Raw genomic sequence first — 11,642 nt, forward strand, 5'->3', positions numbered from 1 at the left:
TATTTGTTTATCCTTTTTGGCAAATAACACAATCAAAATCTTCAACAAAGACATTTATTTTCAAATGATGTCCTTTCAGACAGGAAAAGGACATCAACATGTTATAAAACTGCATGCTTCAATTTCGGTTTGTATTGTGCCCACACTACCTTGTAGTGAATAGCAGACGATTGCAAAACATTTCCATTATGTCTGCTGTTGTTTTGTTACGTCCTACCAACCCACTTTTTCTCCCTTTTTCAAGTGTTCCCAAGTTAAACAACTCCATGTTTATTACATTATAAGTCATGGTAATATTGATGAAAATAATCCTCCTTCCTTCGGTGGGGGGCATGTGGTCCAGTACTTATCCCTAAGTAATTGAGACACGAGATGAGTTACACAAGGCCGTATTACGCGTCGTTCTGATTAAACGCTAATAAAAGATGGCAGTGAATTATCCCCATCGCTCCTCCTACTGTTAGCACTACAGCCGTCAGACCGACCCCTCCCTCGGCCCGCCCCCCAGCCCGCCCTCAGCCAATGAGCCAGGCTTTGTTCAGCGGCAGCAGTGGCGGCGGGGGGGACGGACGATGTGTGCGTGCCAGATTCCAGATATACTCTCTCAGTTAAATCTAGCAGGACAGCGCCGGCACTCATGGTGTCTGATGTTTGGGTTTCTAGGCCCAGTGTGGGGCACTCCACAGCCCTACCACAGTGTCACAGACCCCCCCCCCTCCCCCCCCCCCCGAGTCACCACAGCCCCCTCCACTAACACTACAATACAACCCGCAACCCCCTTCTTCCCCCCAGACTGATCAGAGGAGAGGGTGGAGAAATATGCAGACAATGAAAGCTGATGGATTTGACTCCTAATGCGAATAATGAAGACGCTAAGTCACAGAGATACGTTTGATAGATTCACATTTGTGGATTGGTTTAGGCTTCACATGCAAAGAAAGCTGAACAGACTATTCTCCCTTTGATGGATACCCAATTTCCGAGCCTAACAACACGACATAAAGTAGTGAAGCGAGAAGGAGAGAGAATATCAAACTACAAACGAATGCAGAGAATGAAGTGTTTTCATATACTTCTAATGCAATGATAGAGCCTACAAGCAGACTATAAGGTGACAAAAGCGGAGGAAGAGCCAAAGAAAGAGACAGTCAAGCACAGTTGAGACATGCTCCCCTGCCATGGCATGGCACCCTGGAGATGTCACCCAGCACCCGCTCAACAGTAAACACTTCTGGCCAAGGCCCGCCCACCAGCTGTCAGTCAGCCGACGGCGGGAGCTCTGGTCCTGGAGAGTGAGTCTGAAGAGCGGCCCTTCCACAAGAAGAAACACCCGCTGCGGCGCTAGTCGCTACTTGTTCTCTCTTTTCCTCCACAGGAGAAGAAAAAGATGGCTGAGCACTGAATTTACTTAGATGTACCTAGTGATCTCCAGCTTCCGATCCGCAGACATTGGTCTTTATTTTTTTATATTGCATATTTTATATTATATTGTGGATGAAAACAATGTCCGGCTTCCATTGCCGTTGTAATGTTGCCGTGGTTACGTTGCTGGGAGTAACGTTGCCGTTGTAACGTCGCTGTGGTAACGTTGCCATTGTAACGTTGCCATTGTAACGTGGCCATTGTAACGTTGCCATGTTAACATTGCTGTTGTTACGTTGCCGCTGTAACGTTGCAGTGGTAACGTTGCAGTGGTAACGTTGCAGTGGTAACGTTGCAGTTATATAGTTGCGGTGGTAACGTTGCCGTGGTAACATTGCCGTTGTAACATTGCCCTGGTAACACTGCTGTGGTAACGTTGCCGCTGTAACGTTGCCCTTGCAAAGTTACCGCAGCAACGTTGTAGTTGTAACGTTGCCGTTGTAATGTCGCCATGGTACCGTCGCTGTTGTAGCCCTGCCGTGGTAACATCGCCGTTGTAACCCCGTAACGCTGAAACAGGGCAGAGGTTAACAGTGTCGCTTTACAGTAATAAAGAAACTGGCCTTGACCTAAATAAAACGCTCCCAGACTGCGTCAGAGTAAGTAGAAATAAATTGGGAGATTACGGCGGTTTGGCGGCACAGAGCTTGGCGATGACGTAGCCCCCCTCTGCCTTCGGGGAGCTGGAAGGAGTGTGGAAAGAGAGAAAGGAGAGAGAGAGAGAGAGAGGGGGAGAGGGAGAGAGGGAGAGGAGGATGGGAGCATGCACCGGGGGGAGCCCGGCGAGCGAGTGGGATTTGAGGGTGAAGCAGAGTCTCTGTGATGTCGGGCTGTGGGAGCCCTGCACTCCACGCTGGCTGAAGGCAGTTTTGACAGGCCTGCCCCCCCCCACCCCATGCATACTGATCCCAGCCCAACCACCACCACCACCACCGCCACACTACATCCCTCTCATGCCAACAGCCATCGCCTTCGAGTTAAACCCCCTTCCATCCTGCTTTTATTCCACCCCCACCCCTTTATGGCTTTGATGGTATTAAATAATCTTTACGTGTCAGAGTCCGCAACGCCCTGTTCGTGCAGAGAGAGAGAGAGAGAGAGAGAGAGAGAGAGAGAGAGAGAGAGAGAGAGAGAGAGAGAGAGAGAGAGAGAGAGAGAGAGAGAGAGAGAGAGAGAGAGAGAGAGAGAGAGAGAGAGAGAGAGAGAGAGAGAGAGAGAGAGAGAGAGAGAGAGAGAGAGAGAGCAATTAGGTCAGAACGTTGGAGCTGCTTGGCTTTGTACCCGGTGTTAAAGAGACAGAGACTCCCTTCCCATTTTAATTTACTTTTAAATTCACCTCGGACGGCTCGTGTGGGTTTGGGTTCGGAAGTGGCGCAGGGCGGTTACTCAGGTGTAAAAATAAAAGAAAGACCGGGTGTCATTTCACAATAGACGAAAGAAAAAAGCCGTTGTCCCAGAATGGGATCGTCGGTTGTGATATTTTCGGTTCCTTGGTGAGTTAATTTGCCTGAAGAATGGGGTCACGTACTCCTCTTTTTATTTTCCTAATGAGGCTGAGCTAAAGACCTATATAGCCCATTATCCTGATTATTGATTAGGAATGCATGTTGGGCCATGAATTTTGTTGTTAAGACCTTGAAAACCATTGGCGGTTTCCTCTGCGAAATTCTTTCTTTCTCTGCCTTCTTAGATTAAGAGATTAGGAGAGTTCCCCCCGCCCCCAAATTCAGACGCTAACGATAATAAATTGAAAGCCTTTCGTTAGCAAGGGGTTGGCCGAGGCGTTGCCTCTAAGCGCTCCCATTACCTGTTTTCCCACGTTTGAGGTTCCCTATCGGTTTTTATTTCTTTAATTCCTGGCGTGAGCGGCAGACTCTACTCTGCTGCTCATCACAAAGTTGCACTGTTTGCCGTAGTATTTTCCACGCTCGTTCTGCACCTCGACGCTTTCTACTGTTCTCTGAGCGCTTCTGAGCACTGGCGGATATTCCTCTGTAGCTCTTGACGGCTGACATTTCCACTGAAAGAGTTCCATTGTCGACTGCCTAACCACCCACCGCCGCCACCGCCACCGCCACCGGCCCCACCAAACCGCCCCCCTCCCGCCCCCATCCCCATCTGAACCCTCGACACCCAAGCCATACGCTCCCCTCCCCCCCAGCCCCACCCAAAACCCGGCTCCCCTCTGTAAAACAATGGTATCAATTGCTTCCATGGCTCTCCCTCACACATCCAGCGGTGTGAGGGGAGAGACAGACTGGCTAGGGCCTGTCTGTCTGTCCGTCTGCCAGTAGATCTGAGGAGGCGGCCAGGCAGTCCTCTGGAGCCCGAGCCAGGGTTCTCTGGTTCCCCTCTCACACTCTTTTATAGTCTCCCACTCTCTCTCGCTCGCTCTCCCTGCGCCGGTCCTAGGATTCCTCTCCAGGCTTCTGGGCTAATATTATCTCAGTAGCCTGGGAACGGGACCATAATCGCGGGCCGAACTGCCACCTCGGAAATGCAAGGGATAAATAATGTGGTCGTGTATGCTCTCCATTTTCTCCCCTCTCACCCCCCCCCCCCCCCCGCCCCCCCCCCGGAGGGACTGTGTCTGTAGGGCAAACTGGTGTACACACACACACACACACACACACACACACGCACAGATGCAAGTTCTCTTCCTCTCCCACACCTCTCTCTCTCGCTCTCTCTCTCGCTCTTCACAACCCCTCGCCAACGTAATGAATGGCTTCCATTCTATTTCCCCTTCATTTTCCCTGGGACACTGTCACTAACTTTGACAGATGATACGTTCCTCCATTGAAACGGCGGTCTTAAGTAGATTGTCATTAGAAATCGGATTTGCGCTGCCGCCTATTTTCTCCCTCTTCTCCCTCTCTCTAGCGCTGTCTTGTCGTCCTCCATCTCCCTCTGTGTCTCTTTTTAGCGTGTGCCACTGCGCCTTCACTCTCTCTCACCCGGGGACTTGCTCCTGATATTCCTCTTAGTTCCACGGTACGGATTTAACCCCCGTGTTGCCGGAGGACTGTCTACTCGATCGCTGCTTGTCTGTCTAGCGTAGTCGTCATCTTGTTTTTAAGCCTCTTCGACAACAAGTCCTGTAGCAACTGTATTGGGTTCGGTATTCATGGTAGTTGGGGACTTGAGTATTGCAAGCGTCATTGTTTGTCACACTAAATCTGTGGATCATATTATTATGGAATTTAATTAGCATTTTCGATAAAACGATACAAAACAATGAATTCATATGTAGAAGAAAAGGTTAAATGAATAAACTGAAACTAACAAAAAAACAGTAGACAAACATACAATAACATTCAGCAATCATAATGACAATGAAAAAGCATGAGGAAAAAAAGAGCTAAATCCGATCGACAGAACAGGATCAAAAGATAAAGATAAAGAATGAAAACGATGGGTCGTCCAACTGGATTCCTCAGCTAAATTTGGCAGATCATATTGACAGCCATTCTCCCTTTTTTTTTTCTCCACATCACTTCATAATCCACCAGTGGAGCTCCAGTTTCCTGCAAAAAAAGATAACATCGAATGAAACATGACTGGAGAAGACAAAACAACATGGCCGCTTAGCCTGCCATTGTGTTTTTCGCCCATTGTCTTAATTGTGTGGGTGTCGTCGCCCAGCAGCTGAAATCTCTGTTGCTCCTCTTCCTCCTTCGCCCTCCCGCAGATTTATCTGTGGGACCGGGAAACCGTGCCCGGGACGGCGGTCATAAAATAGCAGTCGGCCTGCCTGCTAGCGAGGAGCTTAGCTCATAGCGTGGTTATCAGCCCTTGTTCCTGTGTCTGGTTGGCCGGTGCCCACACAGTGTACTTAGCCCGTGCCGCCCGAGTCTCTTCTTATTCTGTCTCGGTGGGCTCAGAGCACAGCCATCGCGGTGAATCAGTGTTAAGGCGCTGCTGCGCGCAGCCTGTTAGACCATGGGGTTCCTGTGGTTTGCAGTCTAAAAAACGCACACGCACACATGCCCGAGCACACGAACACGCGCACGCACATGCGCACACACACACACACACACACACAGGCCAAAATGTTGCCAACAAAGGCACACTACGTGTAATATAACATGCTGCCGTTTCAATGCACCGGACGCCACAGGAAGTCTCCTTCACAATAAAATAAACAAAAACAAAAAGTGGATTTGCCGGAAGCTGAGCGTAACCTTCAGGCAGTGTGACTGCGTGGGCCCACAGGGAAATGGCCCCGGGACAAAACTTTTACTGGACTGAACCAAACAAACATACTGGACCCCTGTGGATGTGAGCAATGCCTACAAACATGACTGGCCTGATGAAGTAAGGACATTGTGTCCAGGAAGTAGACCGTTGGACCCCCCCCCCCCCGGGGGTCCCCCGCCTTGATTGATTGGTGAATGATTCGACTTTATTCATGTAGCACTTCTTGTGCAACACAGCAACACAAAGCGCTTAGCAATGGAAACAACATTAATTATTAACGAACATTATTAACAGTAAAAAGTCTCTGATACATTTGAGGGATTCACATTTGAGGATAGGTTTGGGCTTCACGTTAGATGAATGCTAAGCTAACTGCTCTCCTTTGGATGGAAACACAATTTGAAATTGTTTCCGTGCCGCGTCACGTCATAAATCTGTAACGTAACGCGCCAGGCAGCATATGGCTGGCGTTTGTGATCTACGGTTAACGTCATAAGAGATATGCAAATGGAAACACGATAATGGTGGAGTTAACCGAATGAGGGGCCCAGTGGGCGTGGCCTCTAATGAGCTCTGCATGTTGACACTTCACTACTGCTGCTGCTGCTACTACTACTACTGCTACTACTACTACTACTGCTACTACTACTACTACTACTGCTACTGCTACTGCTACTGCTACTGCTGCTACTACTACTACTGCTACTGCTGCTGCTGCTGCTGCTACTACTGCTGCTACTGCTACTACTACTACTACTACTTAGGCTATTACTATTAGTACTACTACTACTACTACTACTTAGGCTATTACTATTAGTACTACTACTACTACTACTACTTAGGCTATTACTACTACTACTACTACTACTGCTACTGCTACTACTGCTGCTACTGCTGCTACTGCTCCTACTACTACTACTACTACTACTACTACTACTACTACTACTTAGGCTATTACTATTAGTACTACTACTACTACTACTACTTAGGCTATTACTACTACTACTACTACTACTACTACTACTACTACTTAGGCTATTACTATTACTACTACTACTACTACTACTACTTAGGCTACTACTACTACTACTACTACTACTTAGGCTATTACTATTACTACTACTACTACTACTACTACTACTTAGGCTACTACTACTTAGGCTGTCATTTACTAGTAATACTACTACTGCTATTATTTCTACCACCAGCACCATAACCATAACGCGTTTCTGCTGTATCAAGGCAGGGGAGTACCGGCAATGGTGCAGGTCATTCAAATCTTTTGGAGACGTTTTGTTGTGTGATTTGTAGTCGGACATATTATTCTAGTGTGAGCTGCTTTGACAATAGAGCGCTGTGGAAACCCTTGTTTATTTATACACAGCAATCAGGACAACACCTCACACACCATACATATGTACCACCAAACATAGAAATGCCAAAAATGTCACACACACACACAAACACTCGCACACACACACACACACACACACACACACACACACACACACACACACACACACACACACACACACACACAACACTCGCACACGCACACACACACACACACACAGACAGTGACACGCTCACACACACTCTCACACAGCCATCACATACTATATGCAGACAAGGGGGGAAAAAAAACATGAACATTACGCTCATTTTATTGATTCATGACATTGGGTGAATACCATATATTGATGAATACCTTGCAGTGGTCCCAACTCACTGCAAACTGAAATGGTGGAGACCAAATTGGGCAGCAATGAGAGATGGATGCGGCGCAGTAAATTAAACAAGCAATCTTCTCTGTTGGCTGACAGAACACTGGTGATTAGGCTTTCATGTGTAGCTGCCCTGTATTATTTATGGCCCCGGTGTTGGCCCGCCTGCAGTCGAAGAGACCCACAGTCCATTGACTGGCCACATTACCAGAGGCAGGCACACAACATGGAGCAGAGGCAGGGCAGGATGAGGAGAGGAGGGGGTTAAAAATGGCTTCATTTCCTCACGGCGAGTCCCATTTTCATCTAAAATGAAGGTGGACCCCCCCAGTGTGTTGTTTCCCGGATTGCGTGCGTGTGTGTGTGTGTGTGTGTTTGTGATCTCGGTGTGTGTGTGTGTGTGTGTGTGTGTGTGTGACCTTGCTGATGTGTGTGTGCACCCGTGCATGTACTTCCGTATGGGCATGTGTGGGTGTGTGTGTGTGTGTGGGTGCAAGCAGGCATGTGCTTCGATAGGTGTGTGTGTGTGTGTGTGTGTGTGTGTGTGTGTGTGTGTGTGTGTGTGTGTGTGTGTGTGTGTGTGTGTGTGTGTGTGTGTGTGTGTGTGTGTGTGTGCATGCATGTGTGAAACAGGTGTGAGCGTGCCCCGACTGAGTGCTCTGGTGTTCCTCCATGCCGGGTTGCTGCCGATTCCTCCATGTGCGCCAATCAGCTGCGCCGGTGTTTTCAGCTCCTGCTGGGTCACTGCCTCGTCTGGGGTCACGTGCGGCAGGCCAGCGCTGTGCCTCACGGCCCGAGAGATGCTTTCCTTCTCCTTCTTTACGAGGGGGGGGGGGTTGAAAAGTAAACGTAACATTCACAATCAGGGCAGCCGCTGTGAAAGCGATGAACCTGCTCACCCTTCTGAGATCAATGGGTCTGAGTCTGTAGTGGAGTTATAAAGTTGTTTTTAAGTGTGTGTTATTGATGTGGTGTCCAATGTGTGTTGAAATATCTAATTGGGACACATTCACGCCCAGAGGAACACATAAGCACGCACACGCACACACACCAAACGCAACCAGATGTGGACACGCAGCGGAGTCACGTTATTGCGAAACCTGCAAAAGATCGAGATAATGTCCAGTCTTTATCTTGAGTAACTGCGTATTTATTGACTTAACACATTTTCAGTAGCTTACATAAGGGCTCCGCGGCGCACATGGAAGGACACCCACACCCACTGACGCTCACACACGCACGCACACAAACACATACACACACATACACATGCACATACACACACATACACACTGGTGTGTTATGTCCATAGGCGGCCTGGCTGCAGTGGTCAATGTCCCATACAGAGTTGATGTGAAAGCCCTTGCACCATTCAAAGAAGAACGGAAAGTAAAAAAAAATGCTAATCACCGTGGCAATATGAGGGGGAATTTTCCCATTCCGTGTTGGAATTCCGTGGTGAATTCTTGGAAGTGTTGGCCTTCAAATGCGACGAGGCAAGTGGTAAATGAAGCGTTTCATGCCATGGTGGCCTTGTGACCGGTTGACGGGTGTAGCGTGTGAGCATCTCGACTTGTTGTTGTCACTTGACACATGTTGACAAACTAATAATAATCACATTTACTACAGACCCGCACGATCCACGTCACGATTGCGTCACTCGGCGCTCGTCGGAAGAAGAACAGAGCACAAACTGTAGGCAAACACTAATGGTAGGCAATACCAGCCGTCCAAACTAGGTTATGTTGCTGTGTGGTTGTGAATGCCAGGTATAAAGTATTGCCTGTTGTAGATGTGGATTTGTGACCCAAGGTTTGTCAAGTCCACTTATTCAGAAATCGGGGAACTAGGACGAACGGGTGATTGATCTTCTGTCTCTCTTGGCAAATTAGATATAGTTTGAGTATGACCAGAGACTATCCCATAGCTAATATAACAATTGGGTAGTTATGTTTATGCTTAACAAACACTTTCAAATAGGATATGTAGGTTAGGCAGTTTTATCCCACCATGCCAGTGCAGTTTGTTGTTTGTATAAAGCCATTGCTCTATTCAATTATTTAGAATCTATTATTGTGAGAGCATGGTACGGTATTCTAGCATACCAGGGAACAATACAATCTCATCACTGTTCAAGTGTTTATTTCACCGTTAAATGAGGGTAGGACACTCATGTCATTTGTTTTTATGGGAATTACCAGGTAGAACTATATAGTAAATAATAATAATAAAGTTTATTTGCTTATGTTTCTAAACATTTTTCGATACCATAACTATAAACTGAACTCTTAAATGATGATGGCAGAGTTGAGGTTGAGCCAAAACCTAACCTCTGCATCCTTACCGCAGTATGCCGTAAAAAGAAACACTATTTAACTAACGATAGAAGGTCATCTCAGGAACAACAGATTCATTCCAGACAGTAAACGTTATGAATAAAAGGTAATGGTGCTATGCTTTCAGGGATTCTTCTGCCTAAGCGCTAAGCATCGCCCACAAACTAATGTTATTAATTACGAACAGAAATCCGGGGCTATGTAATTGTTGTCGAAAGGTGGCTAGTTTGTTTGTCTAAAGCAGTGACCTTCTGTTCTCAAAAATTGTTGAGGGATAGATAAAGCAGTAAATGCCTTTTTGTGGGAGTCTTCTTGAAAGCTGTTCGTCATCCCTTTGTGTTACTTGAATGCACGGCAAGATATAGAGAGAAAAAAACCCATTCATTCTTCATACAATAATTCATCCTTGGCTTGCTGTGCTGTGTTGGTCCCTTTCCGGACCAGTATCGCCCCAATACAATCTTCCACCCTCGCCAAAGTTGTGAAAGAATACCACTAAGGTAATTTAGTATGACTAAATACAAATGTTAACAAATTTTGCAATTAAATGAAATAAATCATCCAAAATGTACACGTGGACTGCCTAGAAGCAAAATAAAACTATTATTTCACGCACGTTTAACTCATGAAGTGATATACAGTGTGTGCTGGTGTCCGCCGACTGTATAAACGGATAAGCAGCGTTTTCTCAGGAGACATCAGATAGCACAAATTAGCAAGATGAGCGCATACATTATTATGCTGCGCGGTGTGTGTGTGTGTGCGGTACACAAAAGTCTGCCTCCCAGAGCCTCTGCCTCCGACCGCCTCGCTCCACTCATTACTCTGACCCCCGAAGTGAGATTCAAACCAGAATCGCGTGTCTTTCCATCATGTGTAATTTCTCGGTGTGTTTATCTGCCCTGAGCCACTTTCGCCAGAGGAGGATTAAAGGTATGCTCTCTGGTTCTTGCAGATCAGCACAGTCCTTGATAGTCTAGTAATGTTTTTTCCCTCCGACAAAATGATGTTGTTTGTGTTCCTCTGATGATGATGTTTTGCTTCCATGGTAACAGTAGCCTACTGGTGCTCTGCTTCCTGGCCTTGCAGTTGTTTAATATTTTCCTTTATTCCAGACTCCTAGCTCACATAGTTGCCTCTGGAAAAAATGTATTGCCTGTCCAGCGAAGATATTTCAATTAAAGAGATAACTTGTGTCTTTCTCTCTGAATGTATTTGGTCTGGAGAGAAAAGGGTCACATTTTAGTAACATGATGAAATGAAAATGGATTTATATCATTCTAGTGCATGACAGTATGCACCGGAACCAACAACCGTTTGTCACTGCGTGTACGGTGTACGCTGACCAGGTATCGCTCCAACAGGTAACTCAAACGCTTTGTGTGCTTTACTCTACGCTCGCCATGAAGACCATGAGTCGATGACTCCAGACGACGTTTTAACAACTCCCATTCCAACAGAGCAACCTGAAATCCCAGAGCAATACCGCTCATATATTGATATTACACAGGTCTGTCGCGAGGCTCAAACCGGCCAATGGCTGCGCAGCTGAGGCATCTGGCCGACACGGATTGGCTTACACCCAACCCACCCTTGCCCCTCCTCTTCCCCAACTGTAAAAATAAATAGCCAACCCCTTCATCCTCCACCAGCCGTTGTGTTATCGAATAAATTGAATTTTAAAAGCCCCCTCTTATGAAGCATGAAATACAGGCTTAATATTGTGCTGCTTAATATTGGTGCTGGCAGGTATTTAAACCACTGATCCAATCCAGGCCCTACTCATTAAATCCCTCAAACCGATGCAATGTTTCTCCCACTGCTCTCCGTGCCAGGTTCACCGGGTTTTCCACAAAGGGGATTCCAGTATTGTCTCTCTCCCTCCTGAACACTGAGTGTGTGCCGAAGTGCCTAGGTGGGCCTGTGTTGCTGCTTGCATGCATGCTTGTAAGGTGTGTGT

At 47.0% G+C, this 11,642-nt stretch overlaps 1 pseudogene across 1 annotated transcript in view; it reads left to right on the plus strand.

Annotated features, from left to right (window-relative positions):
- Positions 1-1,178: 1,178 nt before the first annotated feature.
- Positions 1,179-11,642, plus strand: part of LOC311366804 — a 63,233-nt pseudogene continuing 52,769 nt past the window's right edge. Inside the window, exons 1-2 of the transcript in view lie at positions 1,179-1,292; positions 7,104-7,199. The product of the transcript in view is annotated as an uncharacterized misc_RNA (transcript). The remainder of the gene's footprint in view (positions 1,293-7,103; positions 7,200-11,642) is intronic.

This window comes from Micromesistius poutassou (assembly GCF_964030765.1).
Source record: "Micromesistius poutassou genome assembly, chromosome: 21".
Taxonomy (NCBI): domain Eukaryota; kingdom Metazoa; phylum Chordata; class Actinopteri; order Gadiformes; family Gadidae; genus Micromesistius; species Micromesistius poutassou.